The 22,861-nt window shown below is 47.8% G+C and overlaps 1 protein-coding gene across 2 annotated transcripts in view; it reads right to left on the reverse strand.

Moving 5' to 3' along the window:
• The window catches only part of PLXNA4 (plexin A4), a 685,503-nt gene extending 679,669 nt beyond the window's left edge, over positions 1-5,834 (reverse strand). Inside the window, exon 1 of one of the 2 annotated variants that reach the window (XM_074975729.1) lies at positions 5,812-5,834. The gene's annotated coding sequence lies outside the window, so the exon portion shown is untranslated. The remainder of the gene's footprint in view (positions 1-5,811) is intronic. The other variant, XM_074975721.1, reaches the window with a different exon arrangement.
• Positions 5,835-22,861: the final 17,027 nt, after the last annotated feature.

Consider the following 22,861-nt stretch of genomic DNA (forward strand, 5'->3'; position numbering starts at 1 on the left):
CTTTCATCGTCACAGTTACGCTTCGCCTTTCTGGAGTGCTCACAATCCCCATGCTTTACGATCCACACTTCCCAGGAGGGTTGGAAAGACTCACAGCCCAAAAAGAAAGAGGGGGAACCAAGGGGGTATGCAGGGGACAATGACTCAGCCAAAGTGGCTCAGCATGTCAGTGTGAATGGTAGTATTACACATAACTCCTGACAACCCAGTCTCGTGATTTAATGACCAGGCCAGGCTTTTCTCATTTTAAGCCGTATAAGAACAGCCATACTGGGTCAGACCAAAGGTTCACCTAGCCCAGTATTCTGCATTCTAACAGTGCCCAGTGCCAGAGGCCCCAGAGGAAATTAAGTGCCACCTGGATTCTGACAAGCTTGGAGTTGTCTATTTTTCTACTGGGATTTTAGGAGTGTTCTCCTGCTGGTTAGGGCTAGATCCTGCTGAAGACTTGGTGCTTAACCTTGAGTCATCTATTTGCATCCAGGCTAACCTCTGTTAGAGTCAGGGAAAGACCCCGTTGATCTGATGGGAATGGGATTAACCTACCCCACCTTGTGCCTCAGTTTCCCCATCAGTAAATGGGGATAATTATGCTTTCTTGAGCACTCTGACTCGGAGATCTCTGAAAGACAAGCACTATGTGAGGGTTAATTTTCTCCTCTCAAGCAACGTGTGGGAAAAGCACACCAAAACCCAAACCCCTATGAGCTAATCCCCTCAAAACAACAGCCCAGGCATGGGGCACCCTTCTCTTCCAACACCCAGCTCCTCAACACAGCCCAGCACTTGGCACAAGCGAACTACAATCTCTAGTCTGGCAAATGAACTACAGTCTCCAATCCAGAACTCACTCATGCAGCAGCATCCATGGTTCAGTATGATTTTAGCTAGCCGGACAACCACTTTATCATGGGTGTGGCCAAGTTTCCCGTGGTCCCATAACGTTTGTTTACAGAAACCAGTCCTGGCTCTCAGTGTTCTGTGCTGTTATTTAGCTGTAATTAACCCCCAAATGTCTTCTGAGAGCCCAGTAAGCAGTGGAAGTGTTGGTAATGCTGCTAGACAATATTGACCTCCTGCAGTTTGGCAAATTCTGTGGTTTGGCCCCTTTCAGTCCCAAGGGTGCCGGCCTAGACAGTTCAAGCTGTAGTTCATTGCTCAGGCCTCTGCCACATCTGTTTGGGAGGAGTTAGAACGTATTTGGAAAACAACAGGGGAAACTACACTGGATCTCAGCCATAAAAAGACTTTTAAAAAAAATGGAGAAGCTGGGGTCAGGCTTTCACCCAATTCTCCCGACAGAGAGCATCACAGTTAGCACTCTGCTCAGCCAGTAACACACCCTTTGAGTTCAGAATGACAACCGCATCCATGACTACTCTTGGGAGCCAGGGATGGCCAAACCACCTCTCTTTTATAGTTAAAGTGCAGCTCATGAAGACCTCTCCTTTGTCCCCTCGCATGTCTCACCTACCAGACGGGGACAGGGGATGGGAGCTCAAGGCTTCTGCTCTTCAGCAGGTTGGTGGGATTACGAATGGGGGGTCGTGGGGCTTCAACTCTCTAGGAAGTGCCTGCTGGGGGCTGCATCCTTGAGTCCCAGTAGACACAGCTAGGCTCCTGAACTTCTGAGGATTGGGGTAGGCTGTTCAGACAGCTAGCAAGAATAGTTCCCCCTGTAGTAGCTAAGCCCACAAAATGCAACTTGAGAGACCCCTGTTCCAATCCCAACACAGCCCCAGGTACTTCACCTCCTTAAGAGAGTTGCCTTATCTCTCATGCACCTCTTTCCCATCTATGAAATGGGGATAATCAACCCCTACTTCCCAGGCTGCTTTTGACCATAAAATCTAATGATGCAGGAATGGTGAGGGCCATGTAAATATCTAGACTGATGGTATCGTAAGGCCGTCTCTCTTTAAGTCATCCGAATACCCTGGTGTTGAGATACTGAGCTGAGAAGCAATGCACCATTGACCCCAGAACTAAAACAGCTGCCCCATTAATACCCTCACAACACACAGCAGTGGTGTGCTAGCTGTGTGGAGCTCACCCACACAATGAGTCTCAGATTTAATTTTTCAACTTTTCTTCCGAACAGGAAATGAATTCTAAATATGTCCTAACCCCAACTAAGCTTTGACTCCAGTAATACTTCTGGCTCATAGGTTTTTCTACAAGCATCTCAGAGTGTTTTAAAACATCAAATTATCTCTCCCAACACCAACTGGGAAGTAGGTAGACATTTTTAGACACATTTGTAGATGGGGAAACTGAGGCAGGAGAGGGTCACACAATGGCAGACATCACAATGGAACTCCATATTCCTGGTTTTCCATTCAGCTTGTGCATGTGAAATTAGAGGACTAACAGCCCAGTTCAATAAAGCCAGAGACTTCAAAGTTCAGGCCCCTATGTCAATTGTGTAATGCTTTTTTTAAAAATTAACTCCCAAGCAAATGTTCCCTTGGGAGCCTCTTCCTCAGTGCTGGTGCACCTGGCTCACCATGGGTTGCCTTGCATCTTGCTAAGCCTCAGAGCAAACCAAATCCAGCATCAGTGTTCTCTACAAGCTGGGCATTTCTGTGGCCATGCAGGAGAGTTTCAAATGCTGCCCAGTTGATTAGCAGAGCACCCACAGCTAAGTTTGTTGTTTCTGTTGGTGGTGCACATTTACACATGCCTTGGTGCACATAAAATTTAATCCACACACAGATGGAAAAAATCCACACATGGACGGAAAAGATTAGAGGGAACATTGCCCAACACTCTGCACAAAGGGGCTGGAGGGAGTTGGATGGGTGGAAACATGAGGAGAGGTGTGAGTTTTTTTCCTTCCCAACAGAGAAGCTGTGTCTAGGGACAGATTTTCTACAGCTCTCATCACCATAGTACCCAAGAGCCAGAGTGGGCACTGAATGGACTCAACTGTCTGCAACTGCCTTCCAGGCACTAAAATTATCCAGCAAAGACTCCCAAACAGCACCAGGATTTATCACAAGGAAGTATTTTTAAATGCCCATCTTCAATGTAAGCCGCAAGCAAGTCATGCAGCTGCCATGAAGTTTTGCATCCCATTGATTTTTCCGACTACCTCACATTTTAGACAGGGTTGCATGGCAGATTCTCATTACAGGCTGGGACTCTTCCTTTAATGAGATCTAACTAAAGGGAGATGCTTATTGTAAAGGCATCCCCATGCTGAATATATTCAGGCTGGGGAAAAAATGCTTATCCATGGGGGGGTTGGTGTGTTTCAGTCTGAACATGTATGAAAAACAGACGTAACTACATAGAACACATCTGTTGCATTGTTTGAAGCTCCTTTCTTATAAAGAACATGCTTAATAAGAGCTCCCAAATAACAACTAGACAATTAAAATAACTTAAATGCTTCTCTGAGCCCTGAAGCCTTCAGACTATGCCTGAAGTGGGGGGAGAGCACCTAATCTCACATGGAGAGGCACACACTGTAATTAAAATCACAAAAAAAGGCAACGGCAAGCAACCCCATGCTCCACTGGTTCTCTGCATTCACAGATTTAACTAGCTTTTCTAAACAACACCCGGGTGAAACTGAGGACAGATAAAGAGAATAAGGGAGCTTGCATTATGCCTTCTAAAATATTTGTGGAGTGCCGGTGCATGGTCAAGATAAGTCCTTTGGTGGGTTGGAGGTATTGAGTTGGCTGTAAAACTCCCTGGAACCTTTTTCATGCTTTCTCTGGAATGACAGCAACCTCTAGCAGTCACAGCTGTGCACCTGCCACTCAGATTCAAGCCCTTTTCCAGAGCGCGCGCGCGCACACACACACACACACACCCCCCCACCCACCCACTACCTGTGCATCAGTTCACTTCCATCTTAACTGATTAACACATCACCCTCCTTGTGGCAGAGGGAAGCCAGGAACTCCAGTGTATCACCCCCAAGTTTTTTACGTACCTGTTACTTAATGCCTGACTCTTGCACTAGAAACCAGTTTACTGCAGACTCCTGGTTGACGTTCATATTTAATAAAAAAATACACTCACAGGTATTGCATAAAACCACTTCTTCGCATGAATAAAAATGACATTTATAGCAGACAGTGTCCATTTCCTCCCTCTCTCCCCTCCACCATGCCAGGAAATAACTTTACAACCCCTAGAACAGAAATGGGTGATGGTACATGGTGAGGTTTCTCTCTCTTTACATATACACACATTATAAAGCTAAACAAATCACATTTGAACCGATGAGGCTTTGCAAGCTTGGGGTTATCTGCGAGGACTTCATCGGCTGCCAGGGTATTGTCTTGCTATCAAAACTACGTGTCCATCAACATTTAGATCACTTTTCCCTGTCTACATAATTTAGGGTCATGTGTCTGATAAATGAGGAAAGTCAATATTCCAGTTTTAGTTGCAGTCCACAGAGGTGCGGAGGTTTACCAGCTCTAACTGTTGCAAGCTAAATTTATATATTAAGCTCCCTGGGAGAAAGAAACAGGGCTTTCTCTTTCCCTAGAAATTGCCAAGCAGAGGTAAGTGGGTTTTTCCCCCTCTGGATTTTTTTTTCCCCTCAATCAATCAACCACCCCCCCTCTCTCTGTCACACACACACACACACACACACAAACAGAGCACACTAGGAAACTAATTCTCCCTGGGAAACAGAACCTGCTCCCAACCTGGTCAAGCGGGGAAATTTAAAAAGAGGAAGTTTGGAAATACAGTCTGTGGGATGGAAGGGAGAACAAGATCACAGTGGTTTCCCCAGGCAAAGCATCTTGGCTGTGCAATGGAGACACGCACCATATCTCTCCCGGCTTCACTCACAGGGCTACCACCCCAACCAGAAAGTCTGTCAAGCCAGACTGATTTCACCTCATATATTTTCCTACCCCCACACGCAGAGGAGCAGCCCTATCTCTAGAGAGAGACGACAACTTTGGGGCCCACAAATAGAAATATAAAGTCTCTCTCCCAGACCCGGGTTTCTCATGGCATTAGCAGTTTCCATAGGAGGCATCTGATGGGATTTTTTTTAGAGTCGGCATCCTCTGCCTCTCTTGCTGCCAGGCCAACCAGGCTAACTCCAGGCTTTGGCGCTCACAGGGGCAGCTGTGGTGGGGTGGGGTGGGGGCGGGGGGTGGATCTGTCTCCCCCTCGCCTGAGCTGATTTGTCAGGGGCGGCTGCTGGGGAAAGGAGAAGGGAAAGCCGCAGCAGCCGGTGCGGGAGTGTGCCTGTCTCCTCCCGAGAAGTTCACCACACAGGGGGCGTGTGACAGCCCGAGCGGGCCGCCAGGGGCGGGTCGGTGCCAGCTCGCAGCGCCCACAGCCCAGCCTGCCAGCCCCTGCCCCCGCCAGCCACGTGTCGGGGGCAGGCGGCCCGCTCCGGCGGCGGCGGGGGATCGGGGCCAGGCAGCAGGGGAACCCGGAGGCGATGGCAAATCCAGCCAGGCCCGCTGAAACTCGCCTGCTCCCCCGCCGCCGGCGCTGGCTTCCCCGATCCCCGCTTGGGGCCAGCGGCCGCTCGGGGCCCGGGCTGCGGGAGCGGCGGCTCATATGGAGGAGCCGGGGGCGGGGGTCCCCGGCATGCTGGCGGATTTCACTGCCGCACACCCCCTTTTTCGGGGGCGGCGGGGGGGGGCTCTTAAGGACTCCCCCTCCCATCCCGGTCATAGCAGCAGGGATTTCCCCACCCCCGCCGGGCCAGGTGTGGCAGGCAGGTGGGGGGTACCTACCCCCCCTCCCAGGCGCGCTGGCGGTTCCCCCCGATCCCACCCCGCGCCCCCGCCCCGGGGACCGGGGCTGCGGGCTCCTTACCTGGGAACGCGGCGTCCCCCCGCCCTCCCCCTGTCTTCAGGGCCGGCGCCGCATTGACACTGCAGATGGTGTCTCTGGAAATGTGTCTCCGGTCCCCCCCCCGCCCCGCAGTCCTCCACGGCGGCAGCTTTTCCTCCAGCGTCCAAGCCGCGGTGCCCCCCGTGGGGGCCACCCCCCGGCGCCCCCTTCCTCCCGCCCCCCGCGATCAGCACGGGCGGCGCTGAGCGCTGGCCGGGCTGCAGCCCCCCGGGGCTGGAGGAGGCGACCCGGGGGCTTCTTCACTCGGCCATGCCCGGCTCGGCGGCTGCCCCTGCTGCTCCGTGCCCGCCTGGGAGGGCGCCCACTGCGGCTGTCTCGCCAGCCTGGCTCCCGCTGGCTCGCTCGGCTCGTGGGGGGGGGGCTCGGCCACGCACACGCGACTCCCCGCTCCAGGGCACACCCGGCGGGCCCGATCCTGTAGCAGCGGGGTGGGGGCGCCAAAACCCCCCTCCCCGATCCGGGCTTGCAGAGCAGAGCTCAGGGCTCCTGCCTTCGCCCGCCCCGCCAAGGCGCAGCTAGGCGGGGGGCGGGCTGGTGGTGGGGGGGAACCCCGGACTTGCCTCCCTGCCCCCCTGCTGGGCTCAAAGTTTGCCGGGGAGCGCGGCCACCAAACTCTCGGCGGCGGCTGCGGCGGCTGCGGCTGCCGTCTCGCCGCCGCTCCGGCACTGAAGCTCTGCCAAGCCTGCAACTCCGGCTGCCTTGATTTGACTCCGCTCACCCCCCGCCCGCTACTCACTAGTGACACCTAGGCGCTCCAACCTGATTGGGCTAATTGTGAGCTTGCGGGCGGGGGGGAGCTCCAGGGAGCGGGCACACACGCGGCTTCCTCCCCCAGCTGGGAAATTCCCCTTTACTCCGCCCCCCGCCTTGCGCGCGCCTCCGCGCTCCTCCGCGCTAGAGGGCGGGGGGGGGGGGAACAGAGCGGGCAGCCCCAAGGAAGGGGACACCCTGTAGAGGCCGCGCTGAGCTGCCGCCTGCTCCTTGCTGCCAGCCCCAGAAGAAGGGGGACAGTGGAGAGTTATTTACGCTGAGGAAGTGGGTCTTACCCGGGAAGGTATCAGAGGGAGTAGCTGCAAAAACATCAAGAAATCCTGCGGCCCCTTATAGACTAACAGTTATTTTGGAGCATAAGCTTTTGTGGGCAAAGACCCAGTGGGTCTTTGCCCACAAAAGCTTATGCTCCAAAATATCTGTTAGTCTATAAGGGGCCGCAGGATTTTTTGTTGTTTTTACCCGGGAAAGTTCATTACCTGATAGATCAGCTTGTTAGTCTTTAAGATGCTGTGGGACTTCTCGGTTTTTGTGAAGCTAGTGACTAAGGGGGCTGCCCCCACTGAAGTTATTTTATCCATTCCTACTAATCAGTTTTGCTTGGCTTTTGCCCTACTCCCCCCCCCCCCACCACACTACCTTCCTCTGTCTGCCCTGGAAAGTTATTTCAAAATGCCTTTGGTCTTCTCTACACAATGCAGCTGCGTTTTCAGAATCATTTCACGCAAGCGGCTGGCTTATTTCGAGATGGGTAAACCTCATGCCTTGGGGCTGCTAAGGCTGGGAATGGCCGTAGTGTGTCCTATTTCGAAGTAGGGTCTGGGTGTGTAGATGCTGTGTTTTCGAATAGCTACGTGCTATTTCAGAATGCATGTTGGGTGCAGCAGGGTTATTTTGAAATACGCTATTCTGAAATAACTCCTCTATACCTGTCTCATAGAAACGGACGGGACCTTCAGAGATCATCCAGTTTGCTGCCATCACAGCAGGATCTATCGCCACCTCTGACAGGTTTTTTTTTTTAATCTATTCGTTCCAGATCCCTAAACAGCCCCCCAATGAACTGAACACTCCATTTAACAGCCCCCTGCTCAAACCGCTAAGCTACCCCTAGCTTATTTCAAAATAAGGCTGCTATGGAGACATACTCTTCCAGGTCAGGCAGGGGAGACTTGGAAAGCAGATCTCTTTCCCACCCACCTCCCCTTGCCAAGTAAGAAGCAGCCCTGTGCAGCTCAGGGGGGCACACCCGCCTCTGTTAGATCCAGTGCATTACCTCTAACACAGGAGTCTCACTCCAGATTAATAGTCCTGTATCTCAATTCAGTGTACCATCAATATTGTCTGGGTGCTGTGCAGTGTTCCCTGCAGTTTTTTTCCATCTGTGGGCAGAATAAATTTTATTCCCTGCACTGAGGCAGGAGCAGATGTTCAATACCCATCGAAACACGTGCAGCCGCCTGTGGGAGCTGTGGATGTTCTGCTAATCAGCTGAGTCGCACCTGAATGCCTCCTGGGTGGCTGCCCAGGTGCTCAGCTTGCAGGGACCCCTGCTGCAATGGTGAGGGCCACTTTGCAAATGCTCCAGACAGAAGGTATGGTGCATGCACCTTTTAAACATAGAGAACTACACTTGCAGTGCTATAGACCCTGATGTGCTCTGTACAGCCTTCAGCAGGGGAAATCTTGGGGCCAATCCTTATCTGCAGGACTATGTCTTTGCGCAGCACAACAGGCCCACAACAAAAAGGATTAAAGGTCTAGAAACCATGAGCTCTGAGGGACAATGGAAAGAATTACGTTTGTTTAGTTTGGAAATGAGAAGACCGAGAGGGATCATAACAGCTTTCAAGTACCTAAACGATTGTTACAAGGAGGATGGCGAAAAATTATTCTCCTTGGCCTCTGATGATAAGACAAGAAGTGATGGGCTTAAATTGCAGCAATGGAAGGTTAGGTTGGACAATAGGAAAAACTTCCTAACTGTCAGGGTGGTTGAACACTGGAATAAATTGCCCAGGGAGGTAGTGGAATCTCCATCATCAAAGATTTTTATGAGCAGGTTAGATAGACATCTGCCAAGGATGATCAAGGTGGTGCCTCGTCCTGCTGGAAAGGCAGGGGACTGGACACAATGATCTGTCAAGGTCCCTTCCAGTTCCACTATTCTATGATTATTGCCTGGTGGCTCCAAATACTTATATTTTTGTATGTGAATTCTTGGGGACCAGGCCTGACGGTCATTATGTGTCTGTACAGCACCTAGCACAATGTGGTCCTGATTAAGGCATCTATGTGCTGCCACAATGCAAACAGACTACTCACAGGTTGACATTTGTGTTTCACCTTTAAATGCCCAAAAGAAAACCCTGGGCAGAAATCTGTTTCCATCCCCTTTTGCACCCAGACTTTTTAAAAACAATATTACGGTTTCTGTGAAATAAGTTTTAGTTCCCTAGAGTGTGTGTATTTGTATGTGCTGACTGAGCACTGAGTTTATATTTCCTGATAGATGGATGGGGATTCAAAGCCTTTTTTTTTAACATGGTGCATAAAACATATTTATTATTCTTTATCTCCTGCGTCTTGCAAGGAATCATTTGTTTTCATTCAGAGAAATGAATGCCATGTGAAGCCTGAAGAGTAATAACACAGCAAAATGACATGGGAAGAGCAAGACAGAAATCTGCAAGATACAATGGCAGGTGAGTAACCTCCACCGATCACTGCTATTGTGAACAGCACAGTATTATTTAATGCCCATTCTTACTTGCACTTCCATTTAATAATGTATATGAGAATCCCTGGGAAATTTGGTTCTGCATTTAAAACTCAACTATTCCTAAAACAGATGATCTAAAGTCACTGCAATTTTTTAAAAAAAGTCTGCCGAGGCACAAGAATCAATGTGATTCTTTCTATTTCTTAAAACAATGGCTCAAGTTAATAGATTGCTCATCTCTATGGATTCCATAGGAGTGAGTGACAAATGAGGCTTTATTTATAGGCTCTTTCATGCAGAAGGCTGTGGGGGTGGAGAAGGGTTAAGACTGGATAACCCACATGGCCTCTGCTGACCCTATGAATAGCTGCAGTAAAAGGGCCCCAGGATGTATTACCCAGATCTGGACTATTGTAATCAATCAGATTAATTTTTGCCTTTGACATTAATGACAGCAGGATCCAACCAGTGCAGCATAGAGGCAAGGCTCAGAGGCCTCATCCTGAGAGTGGCTGAGTACCCACAACTCTCAGGAGTGGCAAGTACTTAGCAACCAACCGCAGAATCAAGGCTCAGTTTTGCACTAGGCTGGAGAAAGGTTTAGCAGGTCAGAGCAGTCTGCATGCAATCTACCTGCACTATCTGATTTCCCCCTTCCTCTTTGTGGCCAAAAAAACCTCCTGTCTAATCCAAAAGCGTACCACACTGATTATGTCCTAGATTTTGTTGCAGTCGACACACTGCCCATTTAAACTCTTGTAGATTTCGTCCCTGATGGTGACCGGGTCTTCAGCTCCCAGCACACACCTCCTTTCATTTTGTACTTCATTATATAACCACATCCAGGGAGAGTTTCTGACAATGTCCAAGGCTTCTGAGCAGACAAATACATTTTTTTCCAAGGGTATTTTAAAGTCTCAATTGTCCCTAATTACAGAGCTTAGAAGCCAGTTTCAAAAGAATAAGAGAAAGAGTGTGGGGGGAACCCTCACAAGTTGTGCTCTTCCCATCATTTTACAGGTCTGCAAACCAACCAGGCATTTAAGCTGATAAAAGCCAGATAGTCTTGCTCAATAAAACAGTGGGTGCTGCTTTAGGGTTTTTTAGCTTGGTCTGAACCAGTTAAAAACCTAAATTCTAGCGCCACCTGCAGGGGGCTTGGAAATTCAGCAGCTCTGCAAGCCACTTTAAGCCTGGAGGAGTGTATTAGAAAAGGGCGAGGGAGCGGTGGTGTGACTCTGTAATTGCACCGAGGCACACTCTAGGGTGCCTATGCAGCTGGGTTAATGCCACTTCTCAGCTCCCTCGAGGCTCTCATTTTGCCTCGTGTCTCACCATGCTGCCCCAGGCCCAGGTTATCCTAGCATGACACACCTCATATTGCTCCAGTCTCCTACAGAAGCACCCTCAATCAAAAGCTGTTAATTTAATTTTCTGTGCACTAAATGCCACGATGAAATGACGATAATAACTCAGGCTGGAGAAGCAGCTCTGCTTAGCTTGCAGAAGGCCACCTACTGCAAACTCCCGATCTCCCCCTCTTCAGCTGTTAGATGCTTACACACCCAGCTGATACCCCAAACAAAATTGGCCTCCTCTGTTGAGCTGTCACCATTTCTGTCTCTGACAAAGGATGTCTTCATGCGCTATCAGAGTGTAAAACTGGCATTACAGTCGGTTTCAAAGCTGCTCCAGACCCCGGTGCTTAGCTGTGTGTATTCCTGGTGCTTGTGTGGGATAGCTCAGTGATTAGGGCACTGATCTTGTAAATCCAAGGGTGTGTGCTCAATCCTTAAGAAGGCTGTCTGGGGCATAAATAGAGTAAAAATAAAACGGGCTGGATTTGATGACCTCCTGAGGTCCCCTTCCAGGCCTATGGTTCCTAGACTCCTGGGACAAATGAAACCAGACTCTTGCTTTTAGTATGAGCTAAGATGAGAAGAGATCAAGCGGACGGCATAGAATATGTTCTCCTGTTTGATGACAGGAAAAAGAAGGCTGGGAGTGGATCTGAGGCACAGAGAGTGTTGTCCCTTAACCTTTGCTTGAGAAATTTAAAATCAGACTGGACAAATCAGGCTATGTATCCTGACAGGCCTTTTACCATTCTAGTATCCTGCCCCCAATGCTGTCTGGGTGAGGGAGGAGTTCTCCCCAGCACCACAAGATTCAGAAATCTGCTCATTTGTTCTGCTGTTTTATCAGACTCTAGTATGGGTACACTAGCTGGGTGGGGGCAGCTGGAGGGAGAGAGAGAGGGAAAAAAAGAAAGACAGAATGGCTGGAAAGGGAACACAAACAGCCAGCAATGAAGAAGAGGGGAAAATGTGGGAAAAACAGGATTCTGTCAGCAATGCAGTGAAGTGCTTGGCTCTGGAGAAGAATCTCAGTGCAAATACATGTGTGACAGGGAATGAGAGAGCCAACAAAGTATCTGGAAAACACCCATATATATTCAGTTTTTCTGTGCTTCTATGGGGTCCAACACCCCCTGTGACTGCCCACAACCAAAGGCTCTTGCTGCTAGACTACAAGTAGGCATGCAGGGGGACATGACAGGACTGTGTCATCTAGATGAGCTTGGCCTTGCAATCCAGCAGGAGGAAGGAGGCCTGGATGCTGTTTCTGTCTCTGCCACTGACTGGTCTTGTGACCTCAGGCAAGTCACCTAATCCCATTTTGCCACAGTTTCTGCCCTACTGCAAAATTCTCCCTCTGCGAAGCAGCAGATGAGTAGTGCTCAGCTTTAACACTGGCAGGTGTGTATGAGAAAGGTGTTGTTGAAACACAAATACCCCAGACTGGAATTCCATTTATACAGTGAGATGCACTGGTGAATAGCTGGGCTCTGAATGTATTAGATGTGTTGCCTACCAAACCTGTTTTCACCAATTTGTACAGGTACTGATGGGTGGTTTCTCATTGTGCCCATGAGAGCACTAGGCAACAGGAATTAGGAGATGGTCAGAAATCAGATCACTAGGGATCAAAGAGATCTAATAATTTAACCAGTCCTCCCTCTTCCACCCTGAGCAGTCCAGGGCTCTTCCCTACAGCACATATTTGGCTGCGTTATCCAGACTAGTTTTAAACTCAAGTAATGGGGCCAGGGCCATCCATACCCATGCACGGAATGTGCAGCTACATAGGGCACCCAAAATTTGGGGCACCACTAGGTCCTAATGTCTACCCATCTGCTTCTTCCTATCCATGTTCTGTGGCTCTGCTTCCTTCCAAGAGGATCTAGTTAACTTCAAAGTGAAAAGGCCTGCCGGAGCTATTTGGAGAACACAGACCCTGTGAAAGAGCCATTCAAGTGGTTATGAGACCATTTAACGGGCATTTACCAACCCCAGGTAGGTACAATCTGTTTCTGAATTCACTGTGGTAGTCAACAGGACCTTCGTTTAAAATTAGCTTTACGCACATTTCATTAGAGTGTCCCTGATGATTATAAAATTACATCTCTAAAAAACTGTCACCCCCTCCTCCCACCACCAGACTGCCACTGGGCACAGGGTCACCAGTGTAATAGAACTGTGGAGGGCCCCATAAATCCTAAGGGTGTCCCTGAATGGGGCTTCTGCCACTTCCCTTGGGAGACTATTTCCTAAGTCAACACAAGGGCTGACAGCCACTGTGGGCCCTGGGACAAGAGGGGAATGGGGCCCGGCTCCATACCCAGAGGGGGCGGGGCCAAGGTTGAAAGGGGCGGTACCAAGTGTGGAAAGGGGAGGGACCTAGGCCAGTCCACCCTTAGTGCTGCTTGGGCACCGCAGTTCAAGAAAGATGTGGAGAAATTAGAGAGGGTCCAGAAAAGAGCAACAAGAATGATTAAAGTTCTAGAGAATGTGACCTATGAAGAAAGGCTGAAAGAATTGGGCTCGTTTAGTTTGGAAAAGAGAAGATTGGGGGAGGGACATGATAGTGGTTTTCAGGTATCTAAAAGGGTCTCATAAGGAGGAGGGAGAAAACGTGTTCTTCTTGGCCTCTGAGGATAGAACAAGAGGCAATGGACTTAAACTGCAGCAAGGGAGGTTTAGGTTGGACATTAGGAAAAAGTTCCTAACCGTTGGGGTGGTCAAACACTGGAATAAATTGCCTGGGGAGGTTGTGGAATCTCCATCTCTGGAGATATTTAAGAACAGGTTAGATAAACGTCTATCAGGGATGGTTTAGACAGTACTTAGTCCTGCCATTGGGGCAGGGGGCTGGACTCGATGGCCTCTCGAGGTCCCTTCCAGTCCCAGTGTTCTACGATTCTATGATTGTGGTGCTGGCTGTCTCCGTCCCTTACAGACAAAGTAACAGCAGTGGCCAGAGCTCCAGGCCCCTTTGAAACATTGGATTCTGGGGCAACTGCCCCCTTTGTCTGCCCCCGTTAGTGGCCTGCTAACCAGACATCTCTTAATGGCAGGAGGCTCTTTCTAATGATTCAGCCTGATCCCCAGCTCCTCCCAGGATTCCCCTGTTTCCTACCTCCTTGGGTCCACGGACATTTTATGCTTTTCATCCTCCCAGTCCCTGCCCCAGCACGCCAATCGGGCCCTTTTCTTCTCTAGTGAGATAAGGTAGGTGAGAACCTCTTATATTGGGCCCACCATGTTGGTGAAAGAGACAAGAGAAAGACACCAAGCTAGTATTACCTCCCCGACCTTGTCTTTCTGATAGCCTGGGACCAACACTGCCATATCACCACCATTCCCCTCTCAACCTCCACCGTGAGCCAAGCCGCTCTGGATATATTTTTCTCCCCTTTTGTTCCTCTTTGGAGGTTAGGTCCATAGATGACTATTAGCAAGGGGTAAGGTATGGTGCCCCTAGCCTTTTGTCGAAGGCAGGAGATGGATGGCAGGAGACAAATCACTTGATCATTGTCTTCGGTTCACCTCCTCTGGGGCACCAAGCATCAGCTACTGTTGGCAGACGGGATACTGGGCTAGATGGACCTTTGGTCTGACCCAGTATGGCCGTTCTTATGTTCCACAGGGCGGGTTGAGGAGGAGGATCTGGCTTTACTTCTTCCAGCTGACAAGACAGTGGTTCCCATTCTGCTAGCTCTGTCAAGCTGCAGGGCGTGCTACCAATGCAGTGCTTGAAGCACTCAGTCCGGGTCTACAATAGGCTCTCATCTGCCAGCCTAAGGAAGGATAGATGAAGCGAAATCCAGGGGACCAGCAAGAACAGTGATAAAGAATTCATAAAGCAAAACCTGGTGCTTTAGAATTAAATAAGAGGGACATGAGAAATGGAAGGTTTCAAACGGCAAGAGACAGGCAAAGGAGTCATGATATAGGAGCAGGCAGGCAGGATGGATAAGATACAAGGTGATGAAGTGGGACACATTCATTGCTTTTTCATTATGGAGGACAATACAAGTGGGAAGGACAATCAATACTGAGCGAGGGAGGTAGGAGAATCCTGCAGAGAGATAAGGACTTGGGCTGCTTAGCATGGAGGAGTGAGGCGGAGTACCTGGGGCAGAGCTAGAAAGCCACACAGACCCAGGCCTGCTGTATACACAGAAGGCATCGCAGAGCAATGCAGGCTGGAAAGCAGAGGGGCCTGCAAGCCAGACAGAATGATGAGAATATTACAGAGAAGAGGCAGAAAATGGCAAACTCAACTGAGGAAAAGGAAAGAGGCTGATAAATGGAATGCTGGGGTCAGGCAGGAACAAACAGAATCTGCCCTGGAACTGGATGGGGTTCAGAGCAGTGTTCCCTGTAAGCAGAGCATTCGGGCGGCCACCCAGGAGAGATTTAGCTGCCGCCCAGCTGATAAGCAGAATGCCCACAACTTCCCACAGTGGGCAGCCTGTGTTTCTATTTCTGTTCTAGGATTCTATTGGTGGTGCACATCTATGCATGTCTTGGTGCATGTAACAAAATTTATTCTGCCCATGGATGGAAAAAAATTAGAGGGACCCCAGATTAGGAGGAAGGTAGAAATATCTATCAGGAAGGAGACTGGCCCCAATGGAAAAGGGGAGTGCCACAGTTAGTGCAGCCACTGTAATCAGAGCTGTGTGGCTGCAGCCTATGGAGACATGGCCTAACTAGCTTGTGTACCAACTGCAGCAAAGCTGTGGCAGTCTGGACTCAGTGCCCAAGTACACAGGCTCCCTGAGGGGCTTGTACGCGAACAACTTTGTAGCACTTATTCCTGAGAGTGGAGTAGTGGTGAGAAGGGGCAGTCCTGACTCATGACTTTGGGCCATGGAGAGCGGTAACCCCAGCCATGGGAAGAGAGGGGTGTGATTTCGTAGTGGGAGAGTTACCAGAAGACAAAGAATGTTTATGTTCATATACCATCCTCATCACCATGGTGGTATCAGACCAAAAAGGCAGAAGGAGAAACTATAGAAAACGAGAGAGAAAAGAAAGGGGCTAGTGAAGAAGGAGAAACAGGAAGGGGATGTGGAGTCCCATTTCCCTGACGAACAATAGAATTTGTTAAAGAATCGATGGACACTCGCCACTGAAGCCTTTATTTACAGTTAGATGAATGCTGCTAATTTCCTTTATAGAACCATCCTTTAAAGGTGCCCATTTTTAAAGGGAATGTCCTCTAAATCTCTGCAGAGGGCTCCAGTAGATCAATCCTTCCCATTACTCGTTACTTACAAATAAAAACAAGAACACACGTATGCCCAGTCCTCCATTTAAAGCACGAGAACTGCTGCAAACACCGTTTTGTTCATAGGCATGACCTACACTAAGGGCGTGTCTACACAGCAGCCTTATTTCAAAATAAGTTATTTGGGAAGAGCTAGTCCAGGATAGCTTATTTCGAAATAATGCCGTTACACACTTGGCTATTTGGAAATAGTGTGTCTACGCACAATAAAACTTATTTTGAAATAGAGGCATTGGATACAGTATGGCTTATTTCTAAATAGGGTCTATTCCGTCTTAGCGGCCCCTGTTTTGAAACCACTATTTCGAAATAAATACTATTCCTTGTAGAATGAGGTTTCCCAATTTTGAAATAAGCCAAACGCTATTTCAAAATTATTTTGAAATAGCAGTTGTGCTGTGTGGACACCAGCATAGTTCTTTCAAAATAACTTTGCTGTTTAGACCTACCATAAGGTGCCACTGGTTTAGTTTTTTAGTTACTCAACACAGGGCAGGTTATTCTGGTATGAAAGGGGACCGTTTTTGAAGTGAATTTCAGAGCCCTTTGCAGTACTGGGTCGTCCTTGTCAGAGTTGTCACTATAGCAGGCAGGTGAACTCTTTGTATTTCTTGGTGCATAGAAATTGTCAGAGCAGAGCAGTGATCGATCTAGTCTACACTCTTGCCTCAGACCATGGCCAGGAGAAGACCTTTAAGGAATCACCGGCCCCTACAAGTTCCTTCAGCCCAGTCAGCAGTTGCCTCCTCTAAGCCATTCACTATTTGATATACCTTCCTGGCATCCCCACTTATTCCTGTGGAATCACACTTCTCCTCGGGCTTGCTTCAAATGAATGTCTTTCCAGGACTCTGATCCTTCTCACAACCCTTTCAGGGTGACATTTCTCTTTATGCTGGTTTGATTATAAGCTTTATGGGGCAGGGACTGTCTTTTATGAGGATGGTCTTGTATAGGAACCAATCTCACTTGCAGCCTCTAGACATGACCATCAGACAAACAAAATAATGCTGTCCCTTTAAACTCGGTTAATTTCTCACCTCACGACTTGACGGCAAGCCCCACTCCCACCCCTGTCCCCCGGACTTTTAAACAAGTCCCCAGTGAAGGAATAAACCTGCCAAAGCAATAAAAGCTGCAAAAGGAATAAGCTTGTGGTGCATGTTGTAGCCCTTTATATCTATGGAGCCCCTCTGAAGCCCCTCTCAAATGAATAGAGAGATAATGTTAATGGAATTATGCATTGTGTCTGATCAGGGACTGCCACTGAAAGATAAATGCCAAGGCAAAGCTGAGGCATTTAATCAAAAATAAACCACCTCACTCTTTTCCTTCTTCCAAAGAAGCAAACCCTGGTCCTGTCATTGCATATTATTTTGCTGGTGTTATCTCTTATTTCCAAACAATTCAGTTTAGCGGAGGAGTAGGGGAGGTGGAAATGTGAAATCAAATTAATTAGAGTGACCCAACAAACTTGTGTTTGCGCTGGAAGATTTAACATGGCAGCAAATCTAGTAGGAGACAAATTGTGTTCGAATTAATTTAAGGGAGATAATTTGGGGCATATCAAGTTTATTTAGGATCAATTTTAATAAGCGAAAATAAAGTCAAGCAGTGGGTGATACAATCAGCCAATCAAAAGCCAACTCTGATGGAGGTTTATACAGGAGACTGGCAGTTACTTAGGGAGTCATTATGTGGACAGCTCCATTTTTGATTGGCTCTGACAATTACAAACCTACTCGGGTTCAGTTGGTTGCAATATTAGTTATGAACAAATTGGCTGATAATTCTGGCTCTTCCCCCCTTGGCAACTAGCCAGAGACCGTGGCACCTTCTGAGGCTCGGAGGTAAAATTCATTTAGGTGCGGATAGCCAGCTAAAGGCCACAGGCATCACTTTAGCCATGAAAAAGTGACACAGCAGTGTTGTATGGTCTAGCACTGGCCTGCGTTCTGCCTTAGACCCATTGTGACGCCAGAGGCAAGTCACTTCTCATCTTTGTGCTTCTCTTTCCCGTCGTGCCCCTGATGATGATTGTGATGTACATTACCGTAACCTACAAGAGCCTTACTCCTGCAGCAGGATTTCTATTAAGCTAAGTGCTGTATGAGGTAAATAAATGAGGTAAATAAATGAGGTAAATAAAAATGCAAATGAGGTACAAATTTACATATCCAACACCTCATTCGCATGTTCTTATTTCAAAATAGCTTCTTTTGAAAGAAGACCAGTGTAAACACTGCTCTTTTGAAAGTGAAACCCGTAAAAAAGGGAAGAAGGATTCTTTCAAAGATAGGTAGAGCAACGAAGGGTCCTGTGGCACCTTATAGACTAACAGAAAAGTTTAGAGCATGAGCTTTCGTGAGTTAACTCACTTCTTCAGATGCTGACCAGCATGCTCTAAACTTTTCTGTTAGTCTATAAGGTGCCACAGGACCCTTCGTTGCTCTACAGATCCAGACTAACACGGCTACCCCTCTGATACTTTTCAAAGATAGGGTTTACTTTCGAAAGAGCAGTGTCTACACTGGTTTACTTCTTTCAAAAGAAGCTATTTCGAAATAAGAATATGCAAACGAGGTGTCAGATATGCAAATTTGTACCTTATTTGCCTTTTCAATTTGCATTCCTCATTTGCATTCGAAAGAGGAATGCAAGTGTAGACACAGCCTTGATGTGTATGTACAACTCCAAGCACAATGGGGACCCAACCTAGATGTTACAGTAATATATTACAGCCCATAATGTATACAACAGAGAAACGGAAGCAAGTTTCTTGCACCCAAAAGATTACAGTCTAAGTATATTGGGTTTTAAACTTAATTCTATATATACTCATCTTCCTAAGCCTTGGAATTTATAGTACAGGTTGAGCTTTTCTAGTCTGGCACCCTCAGGATCTGACCAGCGCTAAACAAGAGAAGTTGCCAGACCACGGCAGGTCAATATTGTCTAGCACATTACCACCACTTCCACTGCTCAGTGGGCTCTTAGAAGACATTTAGGGGGTCATTTACAGCTAAAGAACAGCACAGAACAATGAGAGTCACTACTGGTGGCTGTAAACAAACTTTATGGGACTGCAGGAAACTTGGCCACGCTCATGGTAAGTGGTCATCCAGTTCACTAAAATCATGCTGGATCACAGATGTTGCCAGAAAAGAGAGTTCTCGATTAGTGGTTCAACCTGCATGTATTGGGCCAGATCCTCAGCTGCTGTATTATAACTTCACTCCACTTAAAGCAAGTGTATAACCACTTGATCTCTCATATTTATCGAGTCAATTACCCATGCCACTCACTCTCAGAGGTCCAGAGAGGCCTGCACCACTTCCAGCTTTTGAGGGCCCTCATCATAATGAAAATGAAAAATGACAACGTGAAAACAAAACAAGGCCCCTAAAAAGAGTGAGACATAATTTGAATATTAATAATCCTCATCTATTTTTCTGTGCAAATGTACTAATGATTGAGGGATGCACATAAAAGCAACTTGTGAAAAGTATCAAAGGCCAAAAAGTCAACAAGTGTCTAAATCTGAGGCTCCCTTTGAGTTGGAGGCCAAGGCCGAATGACCTCTTAGCCCTCTCCTTCCATAATTGGCTCTGCCCACCCCCACCGCCATGAGCCCACATATGCAGTGCATGTGAAGTCACGCTGCATGAGAGACACCATTCTGAAGAGCAGGCCACTCCGCACCAGCACAGGGCCTACTTCAGAATGGCCTCATCCTCCACCCCATGCAGGATCCTAGACAAAACCGCATCTGGTTTACATCAATACTGGATGAGGAACGAGCCAGACAAAAGCAGGACTGTCCAGCTTAAAAGCAACCAGAGGGCCTGCCTACGGCATGTCGTCGCTGCTCATCCTGTTGGAGAACAGAAGAGCTGCTGACAGCCGTTATTAGACAGTGTGGCTGTTCCTTCCCAGGCTTTGCTGTCCCCTGTCAATGAGGATGCAACTGGAAATGGCCAGGCCATAAAAAAGATTATGAAGATTTAAAAGCCTCCCGGTGATTCATGCCTCCATAATTAAGGGCTTTTAAAGTTTAATTGAAATGTTATGAGAGTTCTCTTTCCTTCTGAAAAATGCATTTCTGGTTGGCTGCTTGGATGAACAGCATAGTATTAAAGCCACAAACTCTGCGAGCACACAGCTTTTTCTCAAGCATAGGCAGTGGGAAAAGGGAGTGGGACAGAAGAGGGGAAATAAAAGGTGACTTTGCCCTGCAACTTTAAGAGCTGCTATAAAAAATAATTTCACCAAGAAGGCCAGGGATAGTCTGTCAATATCCCAGCCCCTTTCTTGGGAAACTCAGCGAGACTCTGAAGGAGTACTTGCAAGAGAGAACAACACACTTTGCCCCAAATCCTTCTACAGTTGGAGAGAAAGTTAATCCGGCAGCATGAAGTCTAGGGTGACGTTCAGAGCAGAGTGACGGGGAAGGATTGTCTCTACAGTCTTTCAAGGTTCCTGCTAATCTTTTTGATCCATGTCTGGAGTAATTTTTATAGGCACGGAGGCAAGTGCAAATGAGCACCTCCAGGAGAAACACAAACCAGCTGTGGGTGCTCTGCTAATCAACTGGGCAGATTCTGAATCTCTCCTAATGAGTGCAAAAGCGCACAGCCTCTAGGGAACAAAGCAAGTCCTCTTATGCCACTCCAGTCACACAAATGGGCTGCAAAACCAGCATCTCTAGTCATTGGGAAATCCCCACAGCATATGGACTTTCCGCAGACAATGCATAGCTGGGGTGTCAGGTTCCCAGATTCCAAGGCCAAAAGGACCATTGGGATCACCTTATTTGACCACCTGTATGGCCTGGGCTGTAGAACTTCCCCATACTAAAGCCTGGGGCAGAGCTTTCAGAGAAACATCTGCTCTTGATTTTAAAGCTGTCAGTTACGGCGAATCCACCATGACTCTTACTTTATAGTTCCAATGGTTACTTATCCTCACCATTAAAAATTCCCAGTCAGTCTATCTCAATGTCCAGCCTTTTGGCTGTGTTAGACCTTTCTCCGCTAGGTTGAAGAGCATCTTAGTAAATATATCTCCCCATCTAGATACATATAGATCGTAAACATATCACCCCTTGACATTCTCTTGGTTATGCTAACTAGAGTGAACTCCTCAAGTCCCTCCCTATAAGTATAGCCCTGAAAATTTGCAGATACCCGCTTTATATCCACAAGTATCCACACCCGTGGATGTCAGTTCAGATATCCACGTCTCATTTTTGTAGATACGGATGTGGATACAAATTTTGTACCCATGCAGGGTTCCACCTGTAAAGCAGGTTTTTTAACCCTTTAGTCATTTTTGGATCTCTTCTGCGAATCTTCTCCAATTCTTCAACATCTTTCATGAATTGTGGGCACCGGAACTGGACACAGTTTTCCAGTGCTAAATGCAAAAGCCAAATAACTTCTCTACGCCTACATGAGAGTCCCCTGTTTACGCATCCCAGCATCACATTTGCTCCTTGAGCCATAATGTCACCCTGGTAACTTGTATTCGTCTAACTATCTACAGCAACCCCCCAAACCTCTCTCAGAGTCACAGCTTCCCAGGATAACGCCCCCAACCCGTAAGTATGACCATCATTCTTTGCTCTTCAAGACACACTTAAGTTTTTTGTACATTTATACATGCTGAATCACCCTCTTTTCAGCTGAAGAGTGTTGGAGACACATTAGCTTTCTGTCTATCCTTGACTGCTGAGACGGTCCCTTTGTGATCCTCGGGCAGCTGAAAGCAAGGCCTCATCTCTACATCAAAGCTGCACTGGTTTAGTTAACTCAATTCCTTTTTGTGGACACCCTCATTTCAGTTCAGCACTGCTTATCAACTCAGGTTGATTTGATGGCTTATCAAAATCAATTTGCTCTCCATAATGACTCTGAGTCTTCAGGACAAGCTCCCACAAGTGGGATTGCACCAAATTAATTAATCCAATACAATTTTCTCCTGTACTCTAGGCCTGAGTTACAGCAGCCTCGAAGTCACTGGCTGGGCAAGCCCCCAGCCCAGATCCTAAGACCTGTAAAACTGTCAAAGTTCCCTTAGTTCCTCTAGCACAGTTCCCGTACAGATTCCAGAGCAGAAACAAAAGAAAGTCACACCCATTGTCAGGTGACTATTAGACCCACTTGGCAATGAATATAAAAGGGACAGGACTTATTTCAGCTGGGTGACTGTAGTGTACCTGCTGTCCCTATGCACTCTAGGCTCTGATATTTAAAAACCTGGACGGTGTGGCTGACTGAACACTACCTGTGCTCCCACTTCTGCCGTGAGGTTTTCACTGACAAGCCACTGGACCTGCACAGATCGGAGCACTGGCCAGCATTTGGTTATAGTTGTGAGGTCCAAAAGCATCAGCTTCTGGTCTCAACTCTGCCACCGATCCTCTGTGTGGTCAAGGGCAAGTCCCTCCATCTCTGTTCCCACTCCTACTCATTGTCTGTCTTGTCTACTCAGCCCGACACAGCCGTGTGTGTCAGGGACTGTCTGACTGTGCGTATAAACATCTTGTGCCTTGGGCCCCTAATCTGGCTTGTGACTGCTAGTGCTACTGTAATACAAATAATAATTCCATCCCATCTATTTTTAATGTGCTACTGATCTATATTAAACAGCTGGTGATTATTTCCACTGTGTTAAACCTAGATTGTTTACTTTTCATTATGTGCGTGTGGATATATGTGCTTGGCTTTTAACGTTATGTATGGTAGAGTTCTTTAATTATAAAATCAATATTTTTAAGACTGTCAAACTTATAAATGCTATGCAATACTCATGGCTTGGTGTAACAAGCATGCTTTGTTTTTGCTAGTACCTAAATCCCACCTGCAACAACAGGCCAGC

This window comes from Carettochelys insculpta, chromosome 1, assembly GCF_033958435.1.
Source record: "Carettochelys insculpta isolate YL-2023 chromosome 1, ASM3395843v1, whole genome shotgun sequence".
Classification (NCBI taxonomy): domain Eukaryota; kingdom Metazoa; phylum Chordata; order Testudines; family Carettochelyidae; genus Carettochelys; species Carettochelys insculpta.